The following is a 21,279-nucleotide window of genomic DNA, read 5'->3' as shown; positions in this document are numbered from 1 at the left end:
ATAATTTCCAGATAGGCCGGCCAGATAGTGGTCCGATTTTAGCACCTTCCTGAAAGCTGTATAAGGTAGGCATACCCAACATTGATGAAACAAACGCTGGCCGTAACAGCGTATTACATTTGAAAATTTCGACAGGTTCATCCAGTGTCTAAGTAGCTCAGATAGAAGTGCAGTCGCCCGGTAAACGAAAGTTCGTGTGGGTTCGATTCCCGCCTTAGGCAGTTCGATTTTTTCAAGTTAGTTATTTATAATTTACAAGCTGCATACGGCCATAACATGTCCACCTTAAGGTGGACGTCCTTCGTTCCTCGTACACTGCCTGCAAGAAGTTTCTAGAAGCAGCTAGAAAGCATTTTTTGCAATTGTTTTTAGTCCTCAACTTTTTACTAGTCTCTTCCAGGTCTTTACATCTGTAACAAGCAACAGTAAGCCCGCGTGGAAGGTGTTCCGATTCTTTGTAAGGCGCCGTTGTTTTAATTACAAATGTTTTATGGTTTTAGTTCTGTTGCTCCCAGCTTGTTGAATTAACCGCGCTGCCTGCCATAAGACGGTTTGATTTATATGGTGAGTTGTATGGGAAAATGTTAGTGTGAGTAATAATAATCACAAGTTTGATATAATAATATTTGTTTTGCACAGGACAGAAGGAAAATCGAATACAAAAATGCAATTTTTTTAGATGAACACTTTTTAATACTCCTTCGACTCTATTGGATGGTTTTACTTTTTTGTTATTTAAAGCTTCTACTACCTAAACACTGTTATTTTAACAAATCATTTTTACCTTCTTTTGTTACAAGGTAAGACTTTTAGGTTAATTAATTTATTATACACATTTGACATTTAATAACCTCTGGGGATTTACTCCAACGAGTAAGTTTAGAGTCTTATGTACTTACCTTGAAAATCTATTTGTAACTAGCTGACCCGGCGAACTCTGTTCCGCCTTAAAGGCAATAAAGCCATCGCAATTTTTCCTTTTTTGCTCACCGTTTAGACCTACCCTGGACTACGACAAACATTTTAAAACCAAAATCAGCTCAATCGGCCCAGCCGTTCTCGAGTTTTAAACAAACTAACGAACATCAATTCATTTTTATTTATATAGTAGATAGATTATAGATTTATATTAGAAATAAACTCTTAACAAAGGTCGTCAGGTAATCAATTCGTAATCTATTAATGATCAATATAAGTCACCAAACACGCATCATTCCGTTACTTCTTCAGTCCACTCATTAATCTAATAAAAAATGAATCAGACCCTTACAAACACCTTAAATAATCCTTGTAACGTGTTAGCGTTCAGCCATTCGGAATCGCGCTCATTTATCTTTCACAGAATCGTACATAAAACAGAGAGGGAAGGCTGCACTTGATTCAGTGCGGTCCGACTCCAGATTGCGCCGCAACACCGCAGCTTCCGGTTCCGGTGGCGCATGCGCAGTGCGCTGGTTCCACGTGACGTCACGCTATCACTTCCGCCGCTGCATTTAAAATGACAACTACATTGTTTTGGGTAACAGTTTGCGTGTATTTTTCACATTTTATGGTTAGTTAAAAGATAACAATAATAATATGTTCAAATAAAAAGATGTTCCAAAGGCCAACTGGACCCTATTAATGTGTTTCCTATTTGAATAGGAGGTAATGTTGTCACTCCACCATTCAGATAGGCGAATTAAAAAAACATGTGGTTGTAAAATTAAGCAGCTTAGCTTTAAAGTTTTCGACTTTGATTAAAAAAACTGAACATGACTTTATAATTTGTACAAATGTGCACACTAACAAGATTTTGCTAGCTTACATCATTTGCACCTCTGCCTTTGTTTACATTCTAAGTACAGTTACCACTAAAACTGTTACAAAAAATATTCCAAAATTTTGTATTTGTAAAAAAGACTGTATATTCGGTACTAGCGGCCGCCCGCGACTTCGTACGCGTGGATCCCATTTTACCCCCTTCATCTATCTTACGCGGTTTAGATTTTTCATACAAAAGGATTTTCCCGCTAATTCCCGTTCCCGTGGGAGTTTCGGGAATTCCTTGTTGTAAGTAAGCTTTAAGTTTATTAAGGTATCTACCTACATGCCAAATTTCAAGCGTCTAACTTAAGCGGTTTAGATTTTTCATACAAAAGGATTTTCCCGCTAATTCCTGTTCCTTTGGGAACTCCTAAGTATACTATAACCTGCCCAGGAGTATGAAGAATAATTGTACCAAGTTTCGTTAAAATCCGTCGAGTAGTTTTTGTTTCTATAAGGAACATACAGACGGACAGACAGACAGACAGACAGACAGACAAAAATTTTACTGATTGCATTTTTGGCAACAGTATCGATCACTAATCACCCCCTGATAGTTATTTTGAAGATATATTTCATGTAAAGAATTGACCTCTCTACAGATTTAATATAGAAGATGAATTTTTGATCAATTTGTTGACGGTGCAGTGTTCCATTCCTGAGCAAAGGAAAAAAGGCTTACAATTTTTTNTTTTTTTACCGAAATAAATAAATAAATAAATCATCATCATCATCAATATTATGAGTCACAGAACTTCCACTGCTGAACAAAGGCCTCATTCAATAATTTCCAGATAGGCTGGCCTGATAGCAGTCTGTATCCAGTACCTTCCTGCAACCTGTATAATATGGTCATCCATCTACCTTGTGCGTGGACGCCTATCGTTGCCGGTACATGGCCTTCATTTTAGAACTTTGCTGTCCCTTCAGCCGCCAGTAATGCATGGTAAAAATTCAAAATGCGTATATTGTCTGACATCAATAGTATTTGACATTGAATTAAGGAAGTCCCTAGCAGCAGCTAGAAAGAATTTTTGGTAATTGTTTTTAGTCCTCGCCTATTTAGACTAGTCTCTTCCAGGTCTTTACATCTGTAACAAGCAACAGTAAGCCCGCGTGGAAGGTGTTCCGATTCTTTGTAAGGCGCCGTTGTTTTAATTACAAATGTTTTATGGTTTTAGTTCTGTTGCTCCCAGCTTGTTGAATTAACCGCGCTGCCTGCCATAAGACGGTTTGATTTATATGGTGAGTTGTGTGGGAAAATGTTAGTGTAGGTAATAATAATCACAAGTTTGATGTAATGATATTTGTTTTGCACAGAATAAGAGTTTTTTTTTAATCTCCAGCCGTAATTACCGGAGTTTGGTTTTTATAAGGTAATAATACAATTTAAAAAATGCAGACAAATTAATGTACATTTTGTATATTTTAGAGAGTGCTGGTAGCTTCTCGCCAATGTATACGAGCAAACTTGTAGGCTCCATACTTTACACACGTTTATGTACAAAGTTTAAAATTTACAAAATAAGTGAGATATATTTTTACAGTAGTTTTTTTTTCTTTATGTTTCTTACAAGAGGAAAATCGAATACAAAAATGAAATATATTTTTTATATGAACTCTTTTTAAAACTCCTTCGATTCTATTGGATGGTTGACTATTTTTAGTTATATAAAGCTCCTTTTACCTTAACACGGTTATTTTGAACAAAAATATTTTATCATCTTTTGTTACAAGGTAAGACTTTTAGGTTAATTAATTTATTATACACATTTGACATTCAATAACCTCTAGAGATTACTCCTACGAGTAAGTTTAGAATCTTTTGTACCTTGAAAATCTATTTGTAATTTACATAAGAAAGAAAATCTTAACAAAGGTCGTTAAGTAATCAAGTTGCAATCTAATAATGATCAATATAAGTCACCAAACACGCATCATTTCTTTTATTTCTTCAGTCCACTCATTAATCTAATAAAAAATGAATCAGACCCTTACAAACACCCTAAATAATCCTTGTAACGTGTTAGCGTTCAGCCATTCGGAATCGCGCTCATTTATCTTTCACAGAATCGTACATAAAACAGAGAGGGAAGGCTGCACTTGATTCAGTGCGGTCCGACTCCAGATTGCGCCGCAACACCGCAGCTTCCGGTTCCGGTGGCGTGCGCATGCGCGGTGCGCTCCACGTGACGTCACGCTATCACTTCCGCCGCTGCATTTAAAATGACAACTACATTGTTTTGGGTAACAGTTTGCATGTATTTTTCACATTTTATGGTTGGTTAAAAGATAACAATAATAATATGTTAAAATAAAAAGATGTTCCAAAGGCCAACTGGACCATGTCATGGACTGGAATATGTCTCCTATTTGAATAAGAAGTAATGTTGTCACTCCACCATTCAGATAGGCGAATTAAAAAAAAATGTGGTTGTAAAATTAAGCAGCTTAGCTTTATAGTTTTCGACTTTGATTAAAAAACTGAACATGACTTTATAATTTGTACAAATGTGCACACTAACAAGATTTTGCTAGCATACATCATTTGCACCTCTGCCTTTGTTTACATTCTAAGTACAGTTACCAATAAAACTGTTACAAAAAATATTCCAAAATTTTGTATTTGTAAAAAAGACTGTATATTCGGTACTAGCGGCCGGTGTGTAGTGTGTTAATAGCGCCAATCTCTGCCAGCCGACCTCTATAGAGGTGGCAGAGATGTATCATACCTGCTGTTAGCACATAAACTCTCTCCAGTGGCTCCAAGTAGCTGTGGTGCGCACAGCGGCCACACCCCGGCAAACCATGTCGGCTCACGGGCTAAACCTGGATGAGGGGCTTGCCATCTCGGTGGACAAGTTTTATGCGGATCCCTCCCGCAAAGCGCATAAAGTCTGATTTGGCGAGGAATGCAACCCACCGCAGATATGCAAATGGGCTTGGAGGACTCGACGATTCAGCAAGGCAAGGTGGATGGCCTAGGGCGATGGTAGAGGGCGCATAGTTACCATCGGCCAGACACATCATCTGACCTCTCTTCCAGTCGTAGCGGTTTTCCGTTCCACTGATTCGAGGAGGGGGAAGACGAGTGCGTGCGCCTGCGTCTGCGCGAACGTTTGCGCACCTTAAAATATCCTGCGCACTTGACCGCTTCCGTCTAAAGGACTCCGATGAAGTTAAGTCCTGTGGCGATGGGATGAGGTAGAGAGGTCTGGCCTGATGCAAGCTAGGCTTTGTCTGATTCCTGCACACGGGCGGTCCCAGGGGTGTGAGTACACGCCGTGGTCGTTTGTGCACTGCAAATTTGGGGCGGCAGTGTGGATTCGGCAGCACCTGGGATGACAGAGCAGCCCTATTTAGGGAGGCACTGCTCTCCCTGCTCAGCCAGGGAGGGGGCTAGAAAAGGTGCCCTAAAAAACGTCCGTCCCTACCTGGAAGGTGGTAGTAACCGCGGCTACCATCGCATCATATGAATACGTGGTCGACGCTACAAAAGTAAACGACAGACAGACAGACAGACAGACAGACAAAAATTTTACTGATTGCATTTTTGGCAACAGTATCGATCACCAATCACCCCCTGATAGTTATTTTGAAGATATATTTCATGTACAGAATTGACCTCTCTACAGATTTAATATAAGTATAGAAGATGAATTTTTGATCAATTTGTTGACGGTGCAGTGTTCCATTCCTGAGCAAAGGAAAAAAGGCTTACATTTTTTTATGCGTCGGGTATGGGCTCTATGTTCCGATTTTTTTTAAATTTTAATCAAAACAGACAGTCTATAGAATATTTTTTAAGAAAAAAATTTTGTAATTTGTATTTATTTTAGACCAGCGGGCGGCGGGGTTCGAACCTGCGTCTCTCGGACACCATAGGCTATTGACGCTTTAAATTGATATTAAAACAGTTTTTAGTAAAACATGTTCTTGTTTTTGTTGTGCCTGTACTCTATGAATATTCGAAACGGTTTGTCCGTGGCTCCAACTTGGGTAGGTCTTCCTTTCCGGCCGCAGTGGGCTCTACTCTTAAAAACATTCGTACCTACCAGTCTAGCGGTTTTCCCTCGCAGGGTTATGCTAATGTTTTATAATTGCACCACTTAAAGCTCAAGCTGGATAGCGTAGCGGTCATAAAGCGCAATCTACACTACGCAAAGCTCTCGTGGAAAGTTTTTCTCTTCTAAGGTTTCCTCCACTGCGCTTCTTAAGCGTGTCGAAGATGCGCGGGCGCTGCCAAGCCGATGATGCGCTCGAAAGACGCGTAAAATTATTTTATTTCAACAATTATTAACTAGATGCCTGAATACCCAAAAAAATACCTTGTATTATGACTCTGGATGTCATCAGCATCTCCATCATTTCAGTCAATGGCAGTCCACTACACACACTCGTTGTTACCGTGTCTTTTCTTACCATGAACCGTATTATGTGAACGAGAAAACAGCTAAATTGACACAGTTAAATATCAATTTGATGACTTCATGTATTGACGCAAAAAACTTAACCATAACGTCATATTATATTATTTGACAAGATGACCTATATCTGGAAATAGTTGCCAGACAACCTTACAGTGTAGCGGGCGCCTAATTGTGGTTGAAGAATAATGATATCCTTTAACCGACGACGTGCGGTCTCCNCTCTCGTGAGAAGTTTTTTCGACTAAGGTTTCCCCCACTGCGCTTCTTAAGCGTGTCGCCGCTGCGCTGGCGCACCAAGCCGATGATGCGGTCGAAAGACGCGTAAAATTATTTTATTTCAACAATTAACCAGATGCCTGAATAGGCACCCAAAAAATTACCTTGTATTATGACTTTGGATGTCATCACTGTGTAGGTTTGTTGTCGACACGAAAAGACGAAGAAGAAGCATCCCCAACATTTCAGTCAATGGCAGTCCACTACACACACTCGTTGTTACCGTGTCTTTTCTTACCATGAACCGTATTATGTGAACGAGAAAACACAGCTAAGTTGACACAGTTAAATATCAATTTGATGACTTCATGTATTTACGCAAAAAACTTAACCATAACGTCATATAATTATGATTTGACAAGATGACCTGTATCTGGAAATAGTTGCCAGACAACCTTGCAGTGTAGCGGGCGCCTAATTGTGGTAGAAGAATAATGATATTTTAGTTTGTAATTAGGTAACAACCACATCGTTATGTACGCATACTAGCTATTATTATCTTAAAAACAAAACATAATGATGATCACTTGAAGTGTCGGTGGTAAGCCGCAGATGGTTTTTTTTAGTAGAATTGCGTAAAAAAAAACATAAAATAAAACCTAAACCAAATATTATGAGGTGTAATAAATTAATAAGAATATTACTGGGCAAGTATCTACCTACTATTATACAAAATTTCTTAAGCGTATATTTTGTACAAATGTCTGAAACCTGCCTGAAAGATAGGAGAATTATGAATAATTACGCAAAATATTATATATTTTGTAGGGCGTTACGTAAATTAGAATAAAATATATTTTTATTGCCGCTCTCGAAAACAAGTAGGGTCTGAGCACGAGACTGTAAATTTTTCGCACCCTTTCCATTGTTCGTCTTACCAAATGATTTGTAGTTGAATATTACGATCCGACTTAAATTCGCTGAAGATTTTCATTTTTCTCTTCGTATTTAAAAAATCTCAACAGCTTCATTCATTTCTTTTATAAATATGGAAAAAAAAAATTTTTTTCGCACGAAATATAACCTTAGACGTCATATCCAGCTACATATTGTTCAATTAATTGTAATAAGTTACCTACATAAGTACTATTTTATAATACTCATAGCTTTCCGCCCGCGGCTTCGCCCGCGTGGAATTTTGTCTGTCACAGAAAAACTTTATCGCGCGCGTCCCTGTTTCAAAAACCGGGATAAAAACTATCCTATGTTCTTTCCCGGGACTCAAACTATCTATATGCCAAATTTCATCAAAATCGGTTGCGAGGTTTAAGCGGGAAAGCGTAACAGACAGACAGACAGACAGACAGACAGACAGACAGACAGACAGACAGACAGACAGACAGACAGACAGACAGACAGACAGACAGACAGACAGACAGACAGACAGACAGACAGACAGACAGAGTTACTTTCGCATTTATAATATTAGTTGGGATTGGGATTAAAATCCGTTGTGTTGGCCGTTTCACTTTTGTGCTTGATATTATTACAGTTCCAAAAAGAAAAGTAAAATTATTATTATGTTATTAAGTAGAAGTTTCCTGCTCTTATAAATACATACAAATGATTCCCAAGAAGACTTTATTCTCGTGGTAGTCATAAAAATGTAACTTTAATTGTATTTCGTAAAGCAAATTTTCTTAGAAACGTTATGTATAAAAATATTCTTACAAAAGGGTCCACAATTACGATTTAATTAGAAGCAGGTAAGTACTGCTAAACGTTACCTTGTTGAGTCAAGATAGCTCTTATTAATGTCTCTATTTAAAAGACTTAGATAGCACGCGACCATATGCAGTTGCATCAATAAATAAACAAGACACATTTCTTTTAAGGACGCTTAAAGGGGTAATTTGTTAATGGAGAAACCGCAAATCTCCGTTATCTAGATGCTACCACGACCTTTTCGAAACAAGCAAAGTTGGCGTGGTTTCCTTTTTTTCTAAATAATGTTCGCAACTTGCCTTGTTTAGTAGCCCTTTCGCGATAAGAACTCTTAAAAAGATATTAAGGGCTTTTAAAGAAATTGTCCCGTTGGTTCTCTAAAGACCGCTAAGTTAATCAGGTTTTATCCAACTGTGAAACTTGCTTGAAACTTTGAATGCTACTTGTTAGAAATGTTGGGACATATTTCTGAAAAGATTTTTCTTACATTATTAATTTAAATCTACATTTATTCTTATGTTCTCTTTAATTCTTATCTTTTATACCTAAGTAAAATCATAATGATCTTGTTGAGCATGTAAGTAATGAAGGCTGGCAAATAAAAATAAAACTAATCGCTTGTCTTAGGCCCAGAACAGACGGTGAAACGCAACTGCAACGAAACTGCAACTTTGTGATGATTCTGATGAATGAAACTGAAACTGAAACTTTCAAACTGGTCGCGTCATGTGTGGTCTCTCAACGGACGCTATGGCAGAAACTTAGAAGCAACTCAAAAGTAACTAGCAGTTGCAGTTTCGTTGCAGTTGCGTTTCACCGTCTGTTCTGGGCCTTAGTATAAATTCTATCATGGTACCTACCTACGTATTCATTAAGTTCATTGTATTAAAACACTCAAGTATCAGAAGATTTCTAAGAAAATACGTAACCTAATTTCGTAAACTTATATTATATTCATAACTACGTATTTTATCATGTTTATGAATATTAGGTATAACCCAACACAAACCACTTTAAAAAAAACTTTCGTAACATTCAAACTCTAACCGTTACAAAATCCCTAATGAAGCCATTGTTCCCATGCCCCATATGGTAGTGTTGTTACTTCACACGTATTTTCGTGTGCATGTCATCGCTTCATAAAAGGGAGCTTAACGTGCACGAATTTTGTTTACCAGATAGCGGCTAACAGTGATAAAAACAAACAAACTTAGCACCAGCCCCGGTTTTGTTTACATTAAGCCACTTGTTGGACGAACGAAAATAAACAGTGTGTATGAATTATTGTGATTGCGGACTCTATTTTCGAAGCGAGAGTGGGTTGGATGGAAGAATGGTGTACTGAAAAAACGTTGCTTGTTAGACCCCGTTGATATTTTGGTAATCCTTGCTTGACTGCGTATTTTTGAATACTTTTCTGAAATAAAAATATTATGAATGGTTATTTTCACCGGAGTTTGGTTTCGACTAAGATTTGTAAATAAGGGATTTTAAAATATATTTTTATAAAAGATGATGACGACATGACTGCGTACTAAATAAATAATAGCAAAATTAAAATTATCTAGGATCTTAGAAATAAGTATAATATTAAACAAGTAAGAGGTCTGCGCAATGAAACCAAAATAATACAGACTTATTTCTAGATAATCTNTCTAGATGATCCAATATCTAGAAACAACTAACTTTTATATCAAAGAATATAAAGTTATAAATACTGCAACGCCCACCCGCAACAGGAACACAATATAAGTCAATTTGGTTGAAGCCTCACAGTCCTTTAAAATTGATGTGACTTTCTATATATGCCACTTATCTCGCTCTCCTAGGAAGTAGGGGTCTACTCCGAAACGCCGTTGACGTAGTTTCAGGTCTATCTGTCACTGTCGCTCATGCTGGCATGTCGCTTGCGTGAGAGGGATGGCAACATTCGAAATTTTGGATAACGGTTTTTGGAATAACCCCGCAGTTCCGGGGACCTTTCACAATTGTTAAAGCGGAATAAGTGTAGGATAGTAGTAGGCTTGCCCTTGCGCTTAGATTTATTGGCGGCTATGGGTGTGATTTGAACTTATAGATAATATTTCCGCAGTGTAATTAAATTGAAAATTGAAGTAATTATGTAGTTTGTTTTAGTTTTAGAGTCGTTGTAGGTACACAGGAAAGCTCCAGAACCATGCAATTAAAAAAAAAAGATTTGTAGAGCCAATATAAAGGCAGATATTTCCTTTCTGTGTTCATAGTCAGCATTGACAATCGCATTCCTGCCTACCGCATTCGTGGAACAAGCTGAAATTGTCGAATTTTTCGCAAGCAACCCTTCCCCGTTGCATTGGACCATGAGAGGCATGCAACAATATTTTGGGGATCACAACAGGAAAAATCTTGCGAGGCACTCAATCTATTTCAGAAAAGTTAAACTGGGTTAAAAAAGTTCCCGTTTGCGATCGCAAAAAAACAACTGAATAACGGGCGACGGAGCTGGCTCTGAAGCAGCCATGAATAATACTCCCGTCAGCACCATGCGAGCTCACTGCCCAATTAAAAACGTACTCTTTCCACGATTTTTAGCTTAGAATATTGTATAATAAGCCAATAAAATACCCCACTTAACGCCTGCCCGGCCCGCGGCAATGAAATATGCACTTTTCGGCCTCATTACGGGAATTGAAATTAAACTCAAGAACTGAGTTGTTGATATCGTGCTTCTATTAAGTATTCTGTGCGTTGCGTTTGATGTTGTTTTATGGATTTAGGGTGGAATTACGCGGTCATTGATATTGACGTTTGCGGTTTGGGATGTACTTAGTGTGTGCAATGTGTATACAGGGGATACGAGTATGTGCGTAATATCAGAACGACTGTGTTTATTAATGATGTACCGAATTTCAGAGAGTAGAAGGGATTACCTAGTGTCAAAATTATGTAAAAATTCATATCTGCATACTTAGGTAGTCAGAAGCATTTAATTTTCCAAATATCAAACCAATCTGATAACCTTGTGTTACGAAGTTATCACAAGTTAAGAAATTATTGTTAAAAGCATCTAACATTTGTGAACGAAAATATAGATTTCTAAACCAACTTAACCGGTAATCAAACCAATAATCGTAACTTCTTTCAAACATTTTAACGCGTCTCTACCCCACTAGTCTGTTGATTTATAACTGGGCCTAAAATCATTTTCATATTATAACTTGACAAAGTGAGCAGAGTCAAAACCAAATCAAAATCACGACATCGTTTTTATCGTAAATGCACTATTTACGATAAAAATACTGGTGCAAGTATCAAAATCACGTCAGCTGTATTTTTACCATAAATGCACTATTGCAAGTAAAAGTAATATTTAAAGTATAGTACTTAAAATTGTAATCTATCGCAATAGGTACTTTGCAATAGTAACTACAGTAACTTGACACGGCAAACGTAATTCTGTTGCGACATTTACAACGTTATCGCAGTATGCACCGGCCTGAAAACGGGGTCAAATGCAATTAAGTACATCTGGAATAAAAAGGTGGTTGAAAGGATCCATTATACGGCCCCCGGTCTGGGCTTTGTTGTAATTTTAAGCCAAATATTACGGTATTTTACGTCGCTCCTTAATTTGAGGGTTGATTGGTGAGGATTTCAGTTTGAGTAATAACTACTTCCTAGTTTTTTAAATCTGTATTATGAAATTATATGTACCTAAGTAACACACTCAAGTGAAATGCTAGATCAAGAATATATGAAATCCAAATAATTAAATTAAATTCCTGAATTCAACCAACCGCCGCGCCTCTGTGTTTTAGTGGTAAGATCACCCTTTCTGCTTCAGACCTAGAGATCCCAAGTTTGATTTGAAATGGGGGCAGATTCTCTCGCTTCTATCTATGACCTGACCTGATCTGATCATCATTTTCCATCAGGTGAGATGCAGGCCAAGAGCTTCGTCGTTGTGGATAAAATAAATATTACCTATGCTGAACTTCGAGTCGAGACTTAATGTGGTTTCTTTCATTTACGGTCATCAATTTTCACAGAATTCGTAATACAGATAAGTACGATGTAGGTTACAGCTACGTTTTTCCTGGACCTATTCAATTTATAAGGTAATTAACGTTAGCCCGTTCCTGACATTATTATTTCAGTAATAGAGGAAGTTTGTCATTTGTTTGTATTGAACATGAATAAAATTTTAAGAATTGCATCTCAAGCCATATTTTTAACGCCTAGCAAGCAAATGGCCGTGGGCCCGATTATTTCAAATAAAGTAACAAAAAAATTCTAGAATAAAACTTTTACCAGGCCTGTTCATCTCCGCGAGTTTACATCGAAAACAAAACACGCACGATGGCCCACCTACAGGACACTATTCGACAAGGCCTCACATACGAGCGAACATTGACCCACGCACGCGTATTCTTGTGTATGATGGAAGAAAATAAAGAAAATGGTGTACTAAATACTGTGCAGTATTTAACTGCCTAAAAAATAATAAAAACACAGTATGTACTGTTTTAAGTTGCCTCAAGACACTGAGAGGTAAATAAGTAGTTAATATTATTCATGATAATTCATGCTAAATCATGTATTTCCTCCGCCATTTTCCGCAGTTTGGCACCTCACGTCACATCATTTTACCAAAGTCAGCCCTATAGCTTCGGCGCAGTGCCGATCACTGACGTTTGTCAACAAAATGGTGCTTGACTCTTGAGACAGGCTAAATTACACCATATTGTTAATGACATTGAGCATACATTTTTTTAAATACCTTCGCGAAGTAAAACTTCTGTACGTAGTACTTATTATTATTCTGTGCTTTTACTCAGAATATGTTTGCAAAAGTGTCACTATACTACAATCAGTTAAACTAATAGACCTAATAGATTTACCTTCACGTTTAAATATTCAATCAACATTATGAAATGTGATTCATCTCCTAGAATCTCTGTCGTCGGTCAAAGCCTTGCGTTCTATGTTCGGAACATAAGCCGTGCGCATTTTATTTATAGCTGACAAAATGAAAAGGACTTTTATTATGTGCGCCAGTCAATTAATGCAAGCCCATTCGATGCGGCATTCAATTCGGTGCGGTTTCACACATTCGCGTATTGCTTTCGCCGATTAAATTTTACCATTGTTATAGATATTCGTGTCCATTTTAACTTCATTTTCCGATCGCATGTTTTTTGACTTTAATCATACCGTCAAATTGGTGTAACAGAAACGCAATTTGAATTCGGATGGGCGACTAACGTAGATGATTTTTTGATGCTTTGCGGTGATTGCGTACAAGGAGGTGTAAAAATATATCAAGAAACTCTACATAATGTGTCTCTACATCTTAGTGATCAATTTTGTCTTCAAGATACATATTGTTAAAATGTACCTATAGATTTTTTTCCAACTGTATTTATTCTAAAGAAAATAAACAAATGAATCACGTCTTACTAAATACCGTACGTCATAAACCATAAATTAGAGAAGAAAGAAGATACAGGAAGAGAGAGAAACGTCATACGGGAAAATAACAAGACAAAACGCAAATACCTACACGTTCATTCTGTTTCAACGTCACCGTGAATCATACTAAATCACTCTCTACAATACATTCATATTATACGACAACATTATAAGGCTAAATGGGTTGGCGCATATTTGTGAAAGTATCTGGTGAAAAAAAACTGTCAAGTTTGGTTAAATACCATCAGCTAACATTGACACCCAACTGTTTAAGTTTTTTATTTAACGTAAAGTAATGCGAAGTAAATGAAGGTAAGAACTACATTATTCTGCGGCACTACTCGTAATTTCAGTTGATTTTTATATTTTTTTAAAAATGCAATATTTTTGTATTTTTAGTTAACCTGTGTACCTAAACAAACAATATTTCCCGTATAAATATAGAGTTGACTATTTTAATTTTAATTAATGTAATTAATGTAAGAGGCTCACCGAGGTGACCGGTGATCAAAAGGCTGGCAGCTATTTTGGTCAGAGAATTAGCCTGGCCATTCAATGTGGCAATGCTGCAAGCCTTTTGGGCACCATTCCTAACTGCGGCGCTGGGGGTGAAGTATTTTTTATTTTGTAAATAGTTTTTATCATAAGTAATTTTTAAATTTTAGTTTTTAAGTCATTTTAAGTTAATGTAATAAATTGATGTATAATGACTATAATGTTCACCAAAACCAACCTTTATCCAGGTTCCAAGCAGGATCTCGAGGCACCGCACTGACTCCAAGCGTTTCTTCCCAACGCCGCGAGAGGGCGCGCGAATCTATTTCACGCACATTACGCGCCTGACTTATGACTTATTAAGGCTGTAAAACTCAGCACATATCAGTCCATTTACCCGCGTTTTTGATAATTTTCCCGAAAAGCTTTTGAGCTTACGTTGTAAAGAAAATGTTAAACTTGTTTATTACTGGATAGGCCACAGGCTTAGCGTTGTTTGTTTTAATATTTTTTTTTCTACAATTATGACAAAAAGCCAAAACATTTTTGTTTACTCACGTGTTGTTATCACTGTCAATATTCTGGATTCCACTGCTGGACGAAGGCCTCCCCCAAGGATTTAAACAAAGACCTTTCCTGCGCCTTCCGCATCCAGGCACCTCCCGCAAATTTCACCAGAACGTCGGTCCACCTAGTGGGGGCCTGCCTACAACGTTTTCCGGCCATTCTATGCTTTAATTAATTAATTTATAAACGAATCATCGTTTTCTAAGAATAAATTACCAACTTCAGAGTCTGCCAGCATTTCACAGAACTTGGGAACTTATCCATAAAATTACATAGAACAGACAATTTCAGCACTATTATACTACAAATCTAACGCCTAACAAGTTCGTTTGCATCTACATATTTTATCAAAATGCATCTTCCGTGTCTTTGTATAGGGTTTATATTCGTAATCAAGGAGGTGTATTCTGCAAACACGCGTACGAGCTTTGTCATTTGATTACCTTTGCACATCGAGAGATATTATTGGGCGAGACGAGGTGGCGCCGATACGGAGGAACGACCATTCTATGGTGGCAGCTACACCAGTGATTTCGTTTCAGACACACTGGTGGAAAATTTTCATGATCTTTTTTCTCAAATAAATACAAAACGCTACAAACCAGTCAAAATGAATATCATTGGGGAGGCCTAAATTTAGCAGTGACAGTAGACGTCCTGTGGCTAAAACGAAGATAATGATGAAACACAAAATAGTAATTACCATGTTTAAGAAAACATACGAGTATTTTGATAACATATTATTTTTTGTTTCCGCGAAATGACGTCCACTGCTGAACAAAGGCCTCCCCAAGGATTTCCACAACGACCTGTCCTGCGCCGCCTGTATCCAGGTGCTTCCCGCGATCTTCGTTATAATAATTATTTGTTTTAATACGTGAGCAGCGTTGCCAGACGTCCCGATTTTGGCGGGACGTCCCGATTTTTTAATCAAATTTAAATGTCCCGCGCGGGACAGGCTCGGTCCCGCTTTTCGGAGAGAGACACTCAGTTCACCAGACTATTGTTTGAAACGCCATATTATTCTAAAGAATAAAACTTTTTAATGTTTTTTTTATGCTAAAGACGAATTTAACGATAGAGTAAATCTGATTTAAACATTATTTTTTTGTTAAAATACATTTTTTATGGCTCCTTTTGCTATCTATTGTCACGTAAACGTAATTTTAAGTCAAATAAAAAGATAAATATTTGAAAACCTTTGATTATATACGTTTTTTTACTATGTCCCGCTTCTGACGGAAGAATCCCGCTATTTTTACTTAAAAAGTACCAAAGTCCCGACTTGGCGAAAAAAAAAACTGGCAACGCTGTACGTGAGGTACCTAAATCATGTAGATAATATTCCAGATTACAAACCATAGTGTACCTCAATCACCGTGTTCAATGTCATTACTATAGGTATCATAAATAAATCAACTATCTAGGTAGTCTTAGGCTGAGTTGCACTACCTAACTTTAACCGTAGCTATAACGATAACCGGTGTACATAATTATTTTGTATGGAGTTTGACAGTTTTTTGACGTTTGTTAAAGTTAAAGTATGATGGTGTGCCTTAATGACGAAAAAGCAAGCAAAATTGCCTTCAATTTAGTATCCAAGTGGTTCCCGAAAATAAGCAACCCGTGTACACAGTCCTTATCTACTGAACCCTAACTAACAGGTCAGAGTAAAGGAAGTGTGCTCTAGACGGTAATACCAACTGTTACACAAAAACACGATATGACAGTGACTAATTCCTCCCAGACATACTCGCCCGATCTCTTTTAAAATCGTGTCGTCATTATTCTAGTAACGAATGTTTTATTCATGATGTCATTTAGTATGTTTTAGCTGCATTTAACCTCTGAAAAGTAAGAATATTTTGTAGGAGTAACTGAAGTAAAAGCGTAATTTGACGTATCTAAGTAATTTTAGAAGTTTATAATGCCTAAGGCAGACTTCAACAAGTTTGTAAGTGTAAAACATAATTTGACGTACCAAAGTAGTATAATAAAGCCTAAGCTACTTCAACAGCTTTGTACCTTTACTGAAAATATACAAATTATAATTATCAGGTTCCTATTTACCTAATTCACAAAAAATTTGCCTTATATTTTTTCCTATAAATAAATCGTGACAAAAAGTACGAAGTAACATAATTCATTACATAAATAACTTTTATATTATTATGATATCACTCCTAATAAAAGCGGCAAAGAAGCCAATCTAATAGGCGAATGAGTTCCTGTGAGGCTTCAAAGAGACTATCGTATAATGTTGCCCTATTATAAGTAGTGTGTCATATCGAGCTAGTACATACTCGATGTTCCAATAAAGTTTTGTCAGGGGATCTTTGCCGGCACATAATAAAGTATTACAAAAGCCAAAGACCGTCATTGTTGCTGGTACTTCAATCCCGAGAGTCCGGGGAGCGTTGGGACTGGCAAGTGCACTCGCTTCACTGAAAGTCCGCTTTAGTACGGCAAAATAAAAGTGGTGACCAGTCTATGGACTGATTACCTAGTTGTTAAAAATGGATACGATATTTAATTGATATAATTTGATATCTAATGTTACGGCTGTTTTTAAACACAAAAAAGGACATAGAAAATAAACAAAAATAAAAATATATTTTCGACTTTGTTAAACATAAAAAAGGTCAGAAAAAGACTTGAAGGCATTTAACGATTGTATTCCAGAGTGTCATTTGTCAAACACTACTGTATTGCTGAAAAGTGATAAGCTAAAAAGGAAGATAAAGTTTTCTACTGCCAGTTCTCAATTCGATATCTTAAGTGGCGGTCAAAAAAGTTTTCTACTGCCATCCAGTTCTCAATTCGATATCTTAAGTGGCGGTCAAAATTGTGTCAATGATTATATCATCAACATTGCAAGTGCTTCATTCATTGATTAACTCGAATCGTGGTAATTGTGGACTCCTATCCTACGATGCTCCAAAAAAGTTTCATGATGATAAATTTGTCTAAAAATGTAAACAAAAATCTGAAAAACGCAATCATTCCTTTTTTAACGTACTTATGAAAACTAGTCGTTTTACTTGTTCAATTTTATGGTCAAACGAGGTTTTCCTAGGCAAAGCCATGCGACACCGCGATAGTACAAGACAAATGTAAAAAAAAATGCAGACAGTTCCCAGTACACTCGTTTATTTCTTTTTAAATTGGTTCATTTTTCCAACTTTTACGAAAAATCCGGGAATCACGTGTATATTTATTAGTTACCTTAGATACTTATCTACTTGTTTTATTTTTGTTGAGTGGGTATTCTAGTTCAACGGAGTCTTAGTATCACTGCGAAGATATGGAGATTATGAAATCCGAATTCTTTGGATTCGTTAAAAATATCTAACAAAACAATTGAACAAAAAAGTTAAAAACGTCCAAGTTCAAAAACCTAATCATTTTCAAGATCTTTTCTACTATCAATGATATTTTTTTAATGTCTTCCAAGAGTAAACAGCCCAAAAGAAGTTCAACGTTAGCAAAGAAAAAAAATTTGAGACAGGTACTTGAAATTCTGATACAAAAGGATGATAATTAAACGTAAAAAAGTTGAAACATAATAATGTTATTCACNAGTGGTGACCAGTCTATGGACTTATTATTTGTTATAAAATAAATACGATATTTTATTGACATCATTTGATATCTTATAGTAAGGCTATATTTTTAAGCAACACATACAAAATAAACAATTAATGAAAAAAAAATCGACTTTGTTAACATAAAAAAGCTCAGAAAAAAACTTGAAGTCATTTCGCGATTGCATATCAGGGTGTGAAACACTACTGTATTCTTGAAAAGGAAGATACATTTTTCTACTGCTTTTAATTTAACTGAGAACTGGATATCAGTTCTCAATTCGATATATTATCTAAAGTGGCGATTAAAATTGTGTCAAAGATTTGTCATCGCAACTGCTTCATTGATTTACTCGGATCGTGTTAATATTAAAATTCTGTCAAAGATATGTCATCGAAACTGGTTCATTGATATACTCGAATCGTGATATTATGAACCCCGATGCTCCAAAAAAGTTTCACGATTTAATTGTAATTAAAAAGTTTTCAATCGTCTAAAAATGTAAACAAAAATCTGATCAACGCACTCATTCCTTTTTTAACGTTCTTGTAAACTAGTCATGTTACTTGTTCAACTTTATGGCCAAACAATGTTTTCCTAGGATTTGATCTCATGCAACACCGCGACGGTACAAGACAAATTGCAGACAATTTCCAGTAAGTGATATTAGTTCATCTCCTTTCAAAGTAGTTTTCCTTTCCAACTTTCACATTATAATCACATTCATATTTTTTAATTACCTAAGGTACTTGACAAGATTTAGTTTTATTTTTGTTGGGGGGATATTCTAGTTCCATGGATTCCTAGTATCACTGCGAAGATATGGAGTATTGGGAAATCAGAATTCTTTAAATTAATTAAAAATACCTAACACAACAATTGAACAAAAAAAGTTAAAAACGTCCAAGTTCAAAAACCTAATCATTTTCAAGATCTTATCTACTAGCAATGATATTTTTTCAATGCCCTCCAAGACTAAACAGCCCAAATAAAAGTTCAACGTTAGCAAAGAAAAAAAAATTGAGATAGGTTCTAGAAATTCTGATACAAAAGGATGATAATTAAAGATAAAAAAGTTGAAACAAAATAATGTTATTCACATATCGAAAAAATTACGTTCAAACACACGCCCGCGCAAGTTTTCAGGCAAGTAAAGAATTCCATTCAAACGCTCCCGCAAGGGGACAGATAAGGTTTTATGAGTCCGCCACGTCGTTTATGTGGACTGAGCAGCGATGTGCACTGCATAGTTTGTACAGAAAACCAATTACGCTCTTTTGTTTAGCACTGAATTACCTTGACGAGTCTCCCAAATAAATTCCAGAGTGAATACTTTTTAAGTGACGCAATTTAAGTAGTGGACCAATTAGACCGAAACTTTGCTTGCGTGTTTTGTTTTACCGTTGTTAATTTTTCGCAATAATTAGACTTTTGTATCAAATATGTAGAGTTTACTGTTATAATAGTAAAGCTATCGAAGTTTTTGTCGTTATTATATTAATTTGTATTAAGTAGGTATTCGAAATGTCTGTAACGATTAGGTAGGTATCAATCAGATAAATAGAACTAAATTAAATAATTTAGTCCAAGGATATTTTTTAAATGACGTCATCTCGAGTCGTCAATTTGAATAAATCTATAACGGTTTAAACCGATGATAACCGGTATTGTTGCTAATTGTACTAATTTTATTCAACTAATCGTTAATTTACTTACTTGGAAATGATGTTGGTTTCACGTGCATTTGTCTAATCGGATTATTATTATTTGGACTTACTTGGACGTGAGGTTTTTCACCTCTTCGTTTTCTGTGACGACTAAATTCAACACTCGCCAGGTAATAATGCTGCAAATGACAAATGAATGTTTTACTTACCTACATCTTTGCACAAAATATTTTCACGCAATGAAGAAAAGTTTAGGTTAACGTTTACTTAGAAGCGCAGTTATTTAGGTTAATGTTAAGATGACATGAAAAAAAAATCATGAAGTGGAAAATAGATCTAAAAGAGGACAAAGCTATGAAGTTACTCAGAGACGTCATCGTTAACCTTCTTATTTATCTTCAGGCAGGATCACGCGGTACTCTGCGTGGAAGTGGTCGGTGCAGTATTTATCGCTTATTTGTAACTTAGTTTGGCTAACTACACCTTCAACACGCTTATTGTAGTCACCAATAACTCGAAACAAAGCAGCAAACACGTTATACACGTTTGTAGTTTGAATTAATTTAGCCTCGGCACACGCGCTGCAGTCGAGACAATATGAAGCAATTTACTTTGCATCACACGCAGGTACTCGCAAACGTTTGCTGTTTGGGTAAATAGTCGGAATATTTTTGGAAATAAAGATAATACCTAATTCCCTCTTGTAATCTTAGATAATGTCATAAAGGTTCAATCACTGTAATAATCTTCGTAAAATGCATTATTTTGACGAATTTTCGTCTTTATAATTTTAAAAGGTGCAATTGAAAATATTAAAGTTTTTTACATGCATTGATTGTGTTTGTATAAACGTTTTTCAGGTTAAGTGATTACAGCAAACCGCTACCAACCGGGCGATGTAGAAATCATTGGAGGCATATGTTCAGCAGTGGACGAATTAATGATGGATGATGATGATGATGATTAACTCAAAATTTAAAATCATCCGAATAAAATTAGAATAAATGAAAAAGTACAAATACTCTTTAAAATTCATACGAAATGGCAGACTTCGTTATAAAACAAATTAAAAAAAATCTGTGTGACGCTATATCTACTACTTATTTCAATGACGCAAGTTTGGGTATTTAAAACACTTCTATATGTATTCATTGTTTGGTAGCAATGACCACCTTTGTGTTTCATATTTTGAAAGACGTACTCTTTTTCTTAAATGCATTCACATTCGGTGTTTCAATTAATTTAGCTGCGAGCCATAATGACAGAGAGCATAAAGCAATTCGCCCGGCGCCACACGTCACGGACAGGTAACTCGGCGACGTGTTTGCGCTGCGGAC

Source organism: Ostrinia furnacalis, unplaced genomic scaffold (assembly GCF_004193835.3).
Source record: "Ostrinia furnacalis isolate ACB-3 unplaced genomic scaffold, ASM419383v2 OfSCF0710, whole genome shotgun sequence".
NCBI lineage: Eukaryota > Metazoa > Arthropoda > Insecta > Lepidoptera > Crambidae > Ostrinia > Ostrinia furnacalis.
The sequence above is the reverse complement of the archived record's forward strand: the minus strand, read 5'-3'. Positions refer to the sequence as shown.